This window comes from Ciconia boyciana, chromosome 11 (assembly GCF_034638445.1).
Source record: "Ciconia boyciana chromosome 11, ASM3463844v1, whole genome shotgun sequence".
NCBI classification, from domain to species: Eukaryota; Metazoa; Chordata; class Aves; order Ciconiiformes; family Ciconiidae; genus Ciconia; species Ciconia boyciana.
The window spans coordinates 2,572,737-2,585,165 of NC_132944.1; the positions used below are offsets into that span (position 1 = coordinate 2,572,737).

At 35.8% G+C, this 12,429-nt stretch overlaps 1 protein-coding gene across 6 annotated transcripts in view; it reads right to left on the reverse strand.

Moving 5' to 3' along the window:
• The window catches only part of SYN2 (synapsin II), a 225,419-nt gene that overhangs the window by 210,635 nt on the left and 2,355 nt on the right, over window positions 1-12,429 (reverse strand). For 3 of the 6 annotated variants that reach the window (XM_072876254.1, XM_072876252.1, XM_072876253.1), the window contains exons 2-4: window positions 8,179-8,264; window positions 7,710-7,821; window positions 5,674-5,772 (exon numbers count right to left, since the gene is read on the reverse strand). The gene's annotated coding sequence lies outside the window, so the exon portion shown is untranslated. The remainder of the gene's footprint in view (window positions 1-5,673; window positions 5,773-7,709; window positions 7,822-8,178; window positions 8,265-12,429) is intronic. The other 3 variants (XM_072876257.1, XM_072876256.1, XM_072876255.1) reach the window with 2 other exon arrangements.

The window sequence follows — 12,429 nt, forward strand, 5'->3', positions numbered from 1 at the left end:
TATAATATATAATTTACTGACAAATACATGGTAATAGTAGGACTTTAATTCAGTTGCAAGGTTGAGAATCAGAGATTCTCAGGAAAAGTGTGGGAATATGCACCTATGAATCCTATTCTTATTAAAGAAAGAAACTGTAGAAACAACTGTATTCAGAGGATAATTCAAAACTTGTGGCAAGTCTAATGTAGGAAGACAAACTTCTGTCAGTCTTTATAGTTTAGGGCCTTAGTATAGAAGAAAATTTTAGTCATTTACTGCAGAATTGCATACTGACTTACCACCTTTGATACACTGTATACAAAATAGTGCAGGCCTCATAAAACTAACACAAGTACTCAGTTTTAAATTCTTTTTCAAATTATTACCACATGTCAACATTTCAGTCACAAATCTCCTAGAAGACACAGGTCACGAATATTGACTATGTTGTTGTTTATAAACCTAAAATGAATGAGTTGGGACAGCTAATTAAGGAAAGACACTATTAATTCCATGAACAAGATGACAAAAGTTCACATTAAACCTGTGGTTTGATTTCTGTCCCTCAAATGCAAATAAACTGCTTTTTAATCTGAAAGGTTGTGTCTCAGATACCCTTGTACTACAGCACTGAAGATAATAACCTTACTAAAATATTTTTAGACCCTTTTTTTATTTTAAGCAGTTAAGACTTATTAATTCCTAAAAATTACTTCTAAAACACAGAGACTGAATGTGTACCCATAAGCATTACAGAGACTCGCATAACTTCGGTCGTTCTCACTGCAATTAAAAGCAGCAAGCCCCACATTTAAAATTGTTAGGCCTCTTTTGTGTCACTTCTTGCAACGCTGCCAAATACATTATTATAATCTTCTTCAACATTTTACATAGGTTTTGTCACGTCTCTGTTCATGAGTTTCTTCAGAAAATTATTTCCATTTTGCTGCTTGTAGTGAGTTTAATATCATCCATTTGTTATGCAATGAAAATTCTGCCTAAGAATTTTTAGCCTAGCAAAAGAAGAAAAAATGAAGAGGGGCAAGTGATCTGAAGAATCCAAAGAATAAGTTTACTATAGTGTATTGGACTGTGAAACAGTTTGCCTTGTTGCTCATTAAAATCATGTGAACTGGACAAACTATTGTTCAACGAATAGCCAAAAAAGATCCCCTTCTCTTTTTACATAGAATTTACACAGATTCTCCTTTACAGAGATTTAAAAGCCTGAATGTCCTTATACATAACCACAGAGTAAGGCCAAGTGAGAAAGGAGGCTTCTCTTGCACTGAAGTTGACTGTGTATCTCCTGATAACCGTGCACTAAATTCTTGATTAAATCTGTCCAACAGAGTGCACAATAAATGGTAGTCCAACGTATTTGCTGTTACCAGGTAATTTTCATTTTGTGTTTAACCAGAGTAACTTTAGTGCTAGCTAAGGAATTTAATATTGTAAAAATCATTCTATAGTAAGTTCTGTATTGAGGGAAGCACTCTGTCATCATCTGTATAATGATCGTTTATGCCCTGAAATATTCTTATGGCCTACATCACTATAAAAACACGACCACCTAAAGAAGTGCAGCTGCTTTAGTTGCCCACTAATGAGAAAAGAATCTATTTCAGAGGTTCCTAATTTCACAAGACAATTGAGAAGGACCTCATACTTGCTGGCCTCATCATAAAGGCTAAGCAATATTGCAGCACAGTCTTAAGTGTATGTTCTACTCTACTCTTGGATGTACTAATAATCAGTTGGAAATAAAATACATGTCTGAATGCTTTCTAAAGCAAATCTTTATGAAGTTCCTAGTTAAAAATATCTGAAAACAGCTATACAAAATATGGATACCAATCTACCCAGTATATTTTTGTATAATCAAGAAGAATAGTGCATCACAGTGACATGTTTATATGATGTTGTGAATTGAACTCATAAAGTAATGGTTGTTAATGTGCTGTAACTACTCTTAAAACTGTCACATCAATTTTTAAATTTTATCTGTTTCATTAAGTGCTATACTCCTTTCAGAGACCATGAATGAATGAAAACTGAAAGAAATCTCCTTTCTAACGTGCTCTTTGAAATCAATACGACTAAAAGATGAAGGTGCAAGACAGAACAACAGGTTTAGGTCTTTATCAAGATTTGAATGTCTTAGCAAATCAGGAAGACTTTCTAACTTCTAATATGTTATAGCTATTTTATCCTGCAGTTGCATTACTCTAATCATATGTTTTAAATCTCTCTAAGGGTAATTGCGCTTTAAGCAGTTGATGTCTTAGAATCATTTTAGCGTTTTGAGATTAATTCTGCTTCTTCTACAGAACTGAAACAGAGCAAGAGGTCATCTCTGATGTTTGGCACTCAGAAATGCTACAAGACTTTTAAAAAGTTACGCAATAATCCCCTTTCCCATCCTTTACAAAACTGCTATGCTAAAATAATCTTATTCCTATTATTTTCAGTGTGAAATAACACTAATATAAAGTACATAAACTAAGTTACATTGTTCCTGCTTACACAATATTTCTTTGCTTATAGGGATTAACATTAGAGCTTTTTTAAAGTAATATAATAGATTATGGAACTCCCCAAACCTTATATATCTAGAAGTTATACAATCAGCCATTGACCTTTGCTTGGTTGTAGCTCCTTCTAAACTGTTCACTTTAATACCTTATATTTAGATTTGAACATAAAGCATTTTGCAATGGTCTGGGATGAAAAACCTAACCACCTGCCTCTTCGCAGAATAACTGTTACAGCTTGTGAGTGAAAATCAAACCAGAGCATGGAAGAAAGACATGTGAAACGTCATGAGATGGGAAATTAGAGCTGAGATAAGAACCTTAGAGAAGACTTTCTCTTAAAACAAGATATTAGGTCTTATTCAAAATGCATTTAGCTGACTTATTGCACCGATGTTAGCTCTGATCTAGAAATGTGGGCATCACTCCAAGGGCGTACCTCTTTCTCTGCCATCTGTTACAACAAGGAGAGACACCCAAGTTATACTCATTTCCCTCCCCCAGTAAATAAGTAAATAAGTAATTTTGACAGCTGGCAGGACATCTTCCAGGAGGACATCGCAGTATGAGAACTGCCTCCTGCCACAACAGCTGTTGTCTCTATAGCATACAGGGGAACTCATTGTGCAAACACAGGTGGGTTCCTCTATAGTAGGAATCCTGAAATGATAATTAGTTGTGAGGCAGCATCATTTTTGCCAACTATGAAAGCTATGGGGGAGACTTTTATTTGAATGCCTAAAATTTTATTTACAGAAAAATATTTATATTTAGTATTTGTCCTGTGTGCACAGCAATTTTAACCTTCTGTCAAGGACTCATGGCGCTTTCCATAAGCTGCTTCTTCACATACCAAAATCCATGCATAAATATTAATGTTAAATATAAGGCAATGAGAGAGACAGGAAAAGTCAGATGCTTACATTTTGCAAGAAATCTAGCTTTATAACAGAATTTGACAAAGTATGTGAATGGAATTACCTAGTTTTACATGTAATTAATATGAATTTTCTTTTGAGACTGCATATTTTTACAGAAAATCTATATACAGAGAAAAGATTCAAATTCAGGCAGAACAGTCAACAATTTAGATTAGCTGAGTCACTGTATTGTAGCAACAGCCTTCTCTCAGTAGGAAGCAAATAGATTAGCTAGCCTCATCCCAGAGGTGAAGACATCAACATCAAGGAATATGATTAAAAACAGAATCCAAAACTCCTGCATCTTTAGTACCGAGGACATTCGGTTATATCATTATAAGCATAAACAGCATCTGCATAATATAGAGTTGATTAACAGATGCGGATCAGTAAAGGTTCAGTCATAAAAATAGACTGGTTTGCTGCACGCTCTAAGAGTGTCAGTCAACGCTGTATTTATGCAGTAAATTAACCCTTAAATTTAATGTCTCTATCTCCAGGAATCCTTTACTGGGATATTCTTTACAGCCCTCAGTTCATTAATGAGGTAGCACAGCTTTGTCTTTTATCCAGGAGTGAGTCTGAAGGCTCACAAATAGCTCTGATTATAGCCCTTAAAAAATAAAAAAATAAAATAGGATGATGAATTTGGTCATCTGAGTTATCTGGTTGGAGTGAGAGCATCTTGCAGCATACAGTAAGCTTCTAAGATTTTATATATTATTATTACAGGAGCAGTCCTTCACTAGTAGTATTAAACAATATTTGTGTTCTTCAGCAGCTGCTTCTCCATGGTTTCTTCACATTATGTAACAGAGACCTGCATCTCTGACAATGTATTGTCTTTTCACATGCATTTATGATTTAGATGCTTGCATTACTGTAGTACTGCATCATTTTTAAGACTGAAATGATCTCGTGTGTCAGCTGCAACATGCAGGGAGTACTTTGAATGCACTTAAACACGCAATACCTGCACTACCTCCCAGTCAAGTAGCTCTCTATTATATTAGATAGATGACAAATTCACAAAAGGGCCTCTTAAACAGTGTTCAGGGTTCCATAATTTTAAAGAATTTACTTCTGGTAAAAGTAAATAGCTAGGAGAAACAGACCTTTGTGTCCTGACTCATACTACAGTGAAGTGTTTTTCCTTTACTCGCTCAGGCCACTAAAGCTGTGTTTCCCTAAATTCCCAATCCATTTCCAGGGCTACATAACAAACACCAGTGAAGAGAATACAAATCCTAAACAACTGTCTCACAGTGTTAAGAGGGTTAAGCTGTGTAGGGCCTTTGGGAAGAAAGGTACCTAGATAGAAGTGTACAGGCCAAGTCCCTCTTGTTTTTTTAATTGCTGTCTGCTGACAGACACACACAATGCGCATAGACCAGTCTGGGTTAGCACCATATTGGCATGCCACTGCACATGTGATTTCTAGTTGTACTTGAATCACAATTTTGCAAAGTTTTATTGTATTTTGTTGGTGGGAGGGGATGACAATTACAAGAGGACAGAGAAGTAATTTTAACATTACTCTCACTTGCAAAGGAAATCCAGTGGAGTGGAGTGATGAGAGAGGGGCGTGGTTCCATTGCCCACTCTATCACTGCTCCCCTGTTGATCATTTGGCTTTGTATCCACATACGTAAAATGCGAAAACTAGTGCTTACTATTTTTTGCAGTACAATCCAATACCCTTGGGAAAAAAGCAAGTAAAGACTTAAAAAATATCACTACCTTTACCACACAAAGTCATGTTTCGTCACTTGGCAAATCTTTATCAAGTCAAGAAACAAGTTTTTAGCAATGTTTTTGAATTCCAAGAGAATAAAAGTGTTGTTGAAAAACAGAAGACTAGGTTTCTTGTGAGTCTACTTCAGCTTGGTGATATGATGCAACCTAACACTTGGAAAGGCACCTACACTACAGTAGCAGCTTATATGAAAAGGCATAATGCCACATAGGTACAGAAGAGAGGAATACAGCATGATAGACAAACAAACAAATTACAAGTCTGCAAGTTGGGCATTCAGTCAGTAATTAACATAAAACTTAAACTACTAAATCTTTTCCTAAAATACTACAGTGATGAAAGCACAGTTCTTTAATTAATGTCAGAGAAGTTATTTTAAGATTTGTGACAAAGTATAATGACAGCATTCATTTTATAACATGAAGCTGATGAGTACAGATTGGACGGTTTTAGGTTATAAGACATGAGTGAAAAGCATTACCTGGGAGACAGAATACAGGTACACCTTAATTGTATTCCAGAGTCCAGGCTTTCTTTCATTCAGAGAAAGTCCTGCTACTTGTCAAGGCCATGAAGAACCCTGAAAGACATGAACACAATGAAAAAGATGTCAATAACTGTACTTGAGTTTTCAGAAAATCAGAATCAACTACTTATAAAGAGAAGTATTCCATCATTTCAGTAGACATTACTCAGATCAGCCATGATACCTTCCCTGTTAACATTACTAATAATTTATTTGTTTGCATCATGAAAATATGATCCATATCATGAAGATAGGATATATGGACATGTCTTTACCAGGTTACTACAGTTAATTGGGCTGAGCTTTCCACAGCTAGTAAATGCTGCATTCAATGTAACTGCATTAATGCCTAGATTTTCAGTCCTCTATTTTGTATATTTCTCAAGATTGCAATTCTGTTTTACTAAGCAACTAATCTACCATAGCCAAAACAGATGATATTTCCAGTACATCTACAAAAACATTAGTAGACTATCATTTGTAATATTATATTAATTGTGCTAGCTAGTAAACCAATTTAAAGCATCGGTCAGAAATATCCACTGAAATTCTTCACAACCAGATGGCTCGGTCATAGTGATGCTGCTTGTTAAAAAGATAGTTTTGTTCACACCAGTGTTCTGAGAATGGCTGGTTTTTTTCAAACATGGAAACAGGAGAATGATACTGAATTTTTGCATTTGGTGCTCAAGTACTTATAAATAGGAAAGAGAAAAGCAAACATCAGTCTTTTCATTAAAATTCACAAATGAGGAAAGAAACAAATTAGCAGTCAATAGAGTGCCTAGCTCCAACTGTGAGTTATTCCACATGGCTTTGTTTTCCAGTCTACCTTCACCACGTGCCACTCGCTCACAACCATCCTTATTTGTCTGATCCATAGCTATTGTATTTTTGGCACAGAGAGAAAGGGAATAGCAGAGAAAGCCAAAACAGTGTTCGAACAAGCAACTGTTGGCAGACGTTTGATAATAAACTGGAAGTGCAGTGAAAATTTATGATCAAACTGATAATCCAAAACCTCCATTGCAAAAATTTTAGGAAATTTAAACAAATACATTAAGGTAATTACAAATAATTCTTGTAATAGATTTTACAATTTTAAAACATCTCAAAGTTGACCTCCAGTAATTAGTTTCCCCAGTATACCTGTTTGCACAAGGGGCTAGAGGGAAAAACAAAAGCCACAAGCACACAAACAAGAACCTTTTCATTCAGAAGCTTACTGGCAGTTAAGGCAAAACTGATTTACTTAAAACTACCCTTACTTTAAGTGAATTTCTAATAAATTTTGTATCCAAAATGCACATTCAGAGAGAAAAAAATCCTCCAAATTAGAGAATTAAGGACAGGTAGGCTGGAAACTAGAAGATTCCATATTTTAACTCTATATTCTGATATAGCATTTCCTAGCTGGTGAGGTATGTTAAAGTTCAAGTTAGGCCTGTACTGTGAGCTCAACAAGGAAAGAGCAGCACTCCTGTGGATCTGTGAAATGGGGATAAAAGGAGAAACAGGAAAGAAGAGAGGACAAACAAGAACATAAGTGCAGAAATCCAAGGATATGCAAAAGAGCGAAAAACCCAGGGAGGTAGCATTGAGGGGCCTGCCAAAGAAAATGATGGAACAGTGATGCTGGTGCAGACTGCGGGGGTGGTTCATAAAGGTTTGGGAGTCACTGCTTTAGTGCATGTGTGCACACGTACATGCATATTCTCCTCCACTGGTTTCTGAGCAGACCTCTCACTCATTATAAAGTGATCACTAAAGTGTGACCTGTATACTACTTTGAAGCAAGAGATTAACTTCAGGCATCTTAGTTCTGTTTGAAAATTCAAAGTCTTAACAAAACCCAGGCAAAATTGTGACCTTCTTTCCAGAAGTACTCTAGTTCTTAGCTAGTAACAGACCATTTCTTAGTGACTGCCTGTCTGCCAGCCCTGTCAATCAGTTTGTGTCCAAAAAGTTGTGTTTAATTTCTAAATTTGTACCTCCATTCTTCAGCGCTGACAAGACTTGATTTCTCATTAACCAGGCTGATGCAAACATAGCCAAGACTGTCTTCCCACCACAGAGGAATTGTAGCCAGTTTTCAGTTTACTTCTACAGACAGACAACAGTACAAACAGAGGAACAGAGAAAATTAAAATAAGTGTAGAAAATAATAAAATTTTATAAAATTATAAAATTAATAAATTACAGCAGTTAAACTAAGTGAGATAGAGGAAACACTTCAGTCATTCAAGACAGAAAGTATACAGAGATACTCTAAGAAATGTATAAGAATACTGTTTATTAAGCTGCTTTAATAAAAAAAGCATTCAAAAACCTAACACAATAAAACTGTAATTAGTCAAGAATTTCTGAATTAAAAGGCTATTATAAAGGAGATGGAGACAGATGGAACAAAACCATTCTCCAACATTTGCTAAAGACAAAGGATACACAAATCCTACTTACTCCATACTCTCTAGACTTGTCCTGTACTTGCTTGGTGAACTAAAACTCTCCTTCAGTTTCAGTATACTTTCACAGCTGTTTCATGCCTAAAACAGAAGAAATATCGATAGGATTTAATGGGAACTTCCATTTAAACAATCATTTTACCTTGCTTCAAGTTAATTTCTTAAAAGTTAATGGACGTGGGAAAGCGATACATAGAAAAAAACCTGCAGCTTTATAATACATCCATTTTTGCCCTTCCTTCACAGTTAAATCAACCTAGTCACCTGCATATCTTGTGCATGAAGAGGCCATTTCCAAAAAGAGCAGAATATTTTGTTAAAAGTTTTGCCTGATTTTTTCTGACCATTTAATTGCTACTGACATGTTAAACAGGCTAACTTACTGCATTTAAACTAAAGTCTTCACAGGTTTCTCCAATCATACAGCTTATCTTATGGAAGAAACACATTAAAACCTTCTCCAATTTGCTTCATTAATATGAAAGCATGAGTGGGTCCTGCGACAATGGTTCCATATGTATTAAAGAGAATTTAAGAGATAATGAAATCAAACATGCTTGGTAGAAACATGCAGACTGACAGAATATTACTAGGTGAGTCACAGGGGTTTAGTGGCAGTTAATGAAAAAAGCAAAGCCTCAATGTTGCAGCAGAATCTTACTGTAATTAAGCTGCACATTATGAAAGCCAATCCCGGCAAAACAGTAGCATGTCCTGAGAGATGGATTTGACTTAACTGGATACTGATGAATGAATGTATTTGAAAGCAGAACATTTCTGAAATGTTGTAGAAACATGCTGGACATATTACTATCTGTGTGAACACATTACGAGATTTGCTACTGTGTCTGCTCTGCACCTTACTTGCTCCCATTTGCTGATCTTGCTCTCCTGTTCTGTGTTATCATTAAGAAAGCAAAGTATCTGGGAAAATGATTAGTTCTGAAATCCCTTTAATTACAGCCTGCAGATACTAGCATAATAAAAGTCATCAAATAGACTATTGTCTGTTGTTACAGTTAGAGTAACCTTGTCAAAAACAAGGACAAGCCGCTTTTTAAAAAGATATATTTTATAAGAAAATTAGTTTTTGTACTTTCAGTGATCAGAAGATTCCACAAGCTTAGTTTTCAAGCAAAAACAGAAACAAAGGAAGTTCAACTTAAATATAAAGCATGAATTTTACACAGAAAATCTAATCAAGATTTAAAAAGGCACTTTCTAGTTTCCCTAAGAAACTAACTATTACACTTGGTCCAAGTCTCCCAGCTTCTGTTCTTAACCTACCAGTCCTGCTGAAAACCTTTTTCTACTTCTGGCAATATATTCCATTAGCAAATCTCAGTCTGAAGGCAGACTGGAAAGTTCTACAAGGTTCCAGTGGTGTTTATCTTCTGATGTTGTAGAAGTGCCCCTTCAGATAAGATTTGGGATTGCAAACACATGCCCTGCCAGCTGTTACAAAAACAGCAGAACAAAAAAACGTATTATTAGAAATAACATCAATAAGAGAGCCAGGGGGATTTCATGGACATACTAAGCTGATTTAGGCTGAAGAGATTTGGTTCAAAGAAAAATTCTAATATTTCATAAATGAAGTACTCAGCGGAGTATTTTAACGTGCCAACAATTACTTTGCCCTGAATAATACGCTGATAGGTGATGCGAATGTGATGCTGCTAGTTGCACTGCAGTATGAGTCACTGGCTGAGATAAAGGAACAGAACCCCAGCAACACTGCTAAAAACTGTAACACACTTAAAGTATGCCTACTCCAGTGATGCAGCAAGAATGATACACTCCTCCTCGGCTGAATTTTCAGTGTACTGAATCTTCAACTGTGTAGTCAGTGCCTAGTCTGTTTTCTCTCTGAAAAGCCAAAGGAGCTAAACAGTAAAAATGCTACAAAATCTATATTGAATGCCTTTGTCTATCATTTTCAGACATGTTTATGGAATTTCACATGAGCTTTCATATGGGAAAACCTTTAGAAGACAGTGGGCTTGTACAGACATATGTAAATAATGCATAGGCATAATTATAAAACAGTGAGATAGGCGTGAGGCTTAAATTGCATTGCACAGCAGGTAAAAATGCACACTATGGGAAGAAGTCCCATTGAAAATGCAAGCACCAGACTGTCTTAAAACCTCATCCATTTAATTATAAGCTGTGGATATTGCATACATCTCAGGCAAACACAATCTCAAGATGGATGAGAAGGGGAAACCGGCTCCCCACCAATCTTCACAGCAAGTCAAAAGATGACAGGACCTTTCTCTGCCCCATCCCTTCAAGTCCTATGTGAGGGTATGCATATAACATAAGGTTTCACATGGACAGGGGTTTATACTTCCTAACTGCTGTGCAGTACAAAAAATTATCGATGGTTTCCCATACCTTGTGCATACAGTCAGGGAGGGCTGAGAGAAGCTGGAACAGAGTGGAAGATAAACAAATGGCCCCACTGAAGTAGCGACAGCAAAGGCAGCTCCATAATGCCAAATGGCCCATGTACAGAACATTTTTTCAGTAACTGTATTTGAAGGCACGATAATATTTGTTTATCAGATTGTCCCATATTTACGACAGACAGTTATGAGACTGCATACCAAGTTATGGCTATTCTGAATACCTAAGGATTTTTCAAGATGTAGATGCCTGAGTCAGTAAGACTCATAAGCGCATCCTTAAAATGAAAACGTCTTTAAAGGTTTTGCTCAATCAGTCATTCCTCTCACTATGTTCCACGATAGGTCCAAAATAACTAAATGGTCTTATTATTTCTGTTGGACGTATCTTATGCTAAAAGAAAAGTCACTGAAAGAAATGAGGCATTGAGACCTCAATTAAGGATACATATTGTAAATTAACATTCACTTTTGCTATGTAATCTTTGTGAAAAAAGTTCATGGAAATAGTTTTTAAATAGAGGTTTTTAATATCCTGAAATACTTTGCAGTTAATTTTCATTTTTTTGTTTGACCTTTCAGAAAGCATTGTTTTAATTATTTTCAGTTCCTGTATTCTTCCATGCCAAGTTAATTCTAGTCCTTCAGAGTTTTTTATTCTGATTTTTCTTTTCATAATCTTGTCCCAGTACAAAGAAGTAAAGCTTTGAAACATTAACAACTAACTTCGTAATAGCTACTCCGTTTATTTGTATCCCGTCTCCATTTTCAATATTTTATGGCTGTAGAAATGATCCTCCCCAGTCAAAAGAAAAAAAGCTCATAATTTTACTTGCAAGTATAATGAAAGCAATCCAAGCTCAAAGCTTAAACGCAGGTATTTCACCTGAGCCACTTAGCTGAGGATGGTTTAAGTTAATTTATTTTAAGCTACAGTAATATAAATGAAAAGTTTTGTAATCACAACCGAGTAAACCCGCACACTGTCTACAGCCATGTCCTTCTTTCCCTGCTGTCAAGACAAGCGAGACAAAATTACATATTTCTAAAAATGTTATAATTTTTTTTCAACTCTGCTACTATAAGAGGAAACTGTAGAGAATACAGAACTGAATTAAGCAAATCAGGTAACAACTTCATTTTAGACACAAGAAACTATTCAGGCTGACATTAACCTCTTATGTTCTTACAGTCAGCTTTTTTTTATGTTTGAGCTTTGATTCAAAATGAGCTTCAGTACTGACACTTATCTAAGAGCATCCTTCAATTCAGGATAGCCAGAAAGGGGTAAAAAAAAAAAAAAAAGGCACCACCCACAAAAGATCTCCAGTCCCTAGTATAACACATCTAACTTCTTGTCCAACCTGCCACCTTTCTAACCAACCTGGGATAATCGTCATGCTATCCATCAAAGCATAAAACATTTGTGACCTCAGTAGTCAGCCTTCCCACCCCCCATCAATCTACCCCCAAAAGCGATTAATTCTCTCTTTTCACAACTCCTTAGAACTCCCCTTGGAGAAATTATAGTCTGATTACATTATTATTTCACTTTCTTTTTATGCGTCTCCTGTTAGAACTCTAATGCAACTGCTTCATTAAACAAACATTTTAACACAGGTGGTCTAAAGCAAGTATAAAATATTTATCCAGGACTTAAGTGATGAAGAAAGGCTTTGTTCCATAGCAGATCTGTAGAACTAAAGCTACACTTAAAACAGTTTGGAAAGTTTTGTCAATAAGACATTTGCTTACTCCATCATCTGATAACACTGCCAGGGGAGAAAAACCTAGGGGAGTTACTGACACTCAGATTGTTCAATATTATGAATACA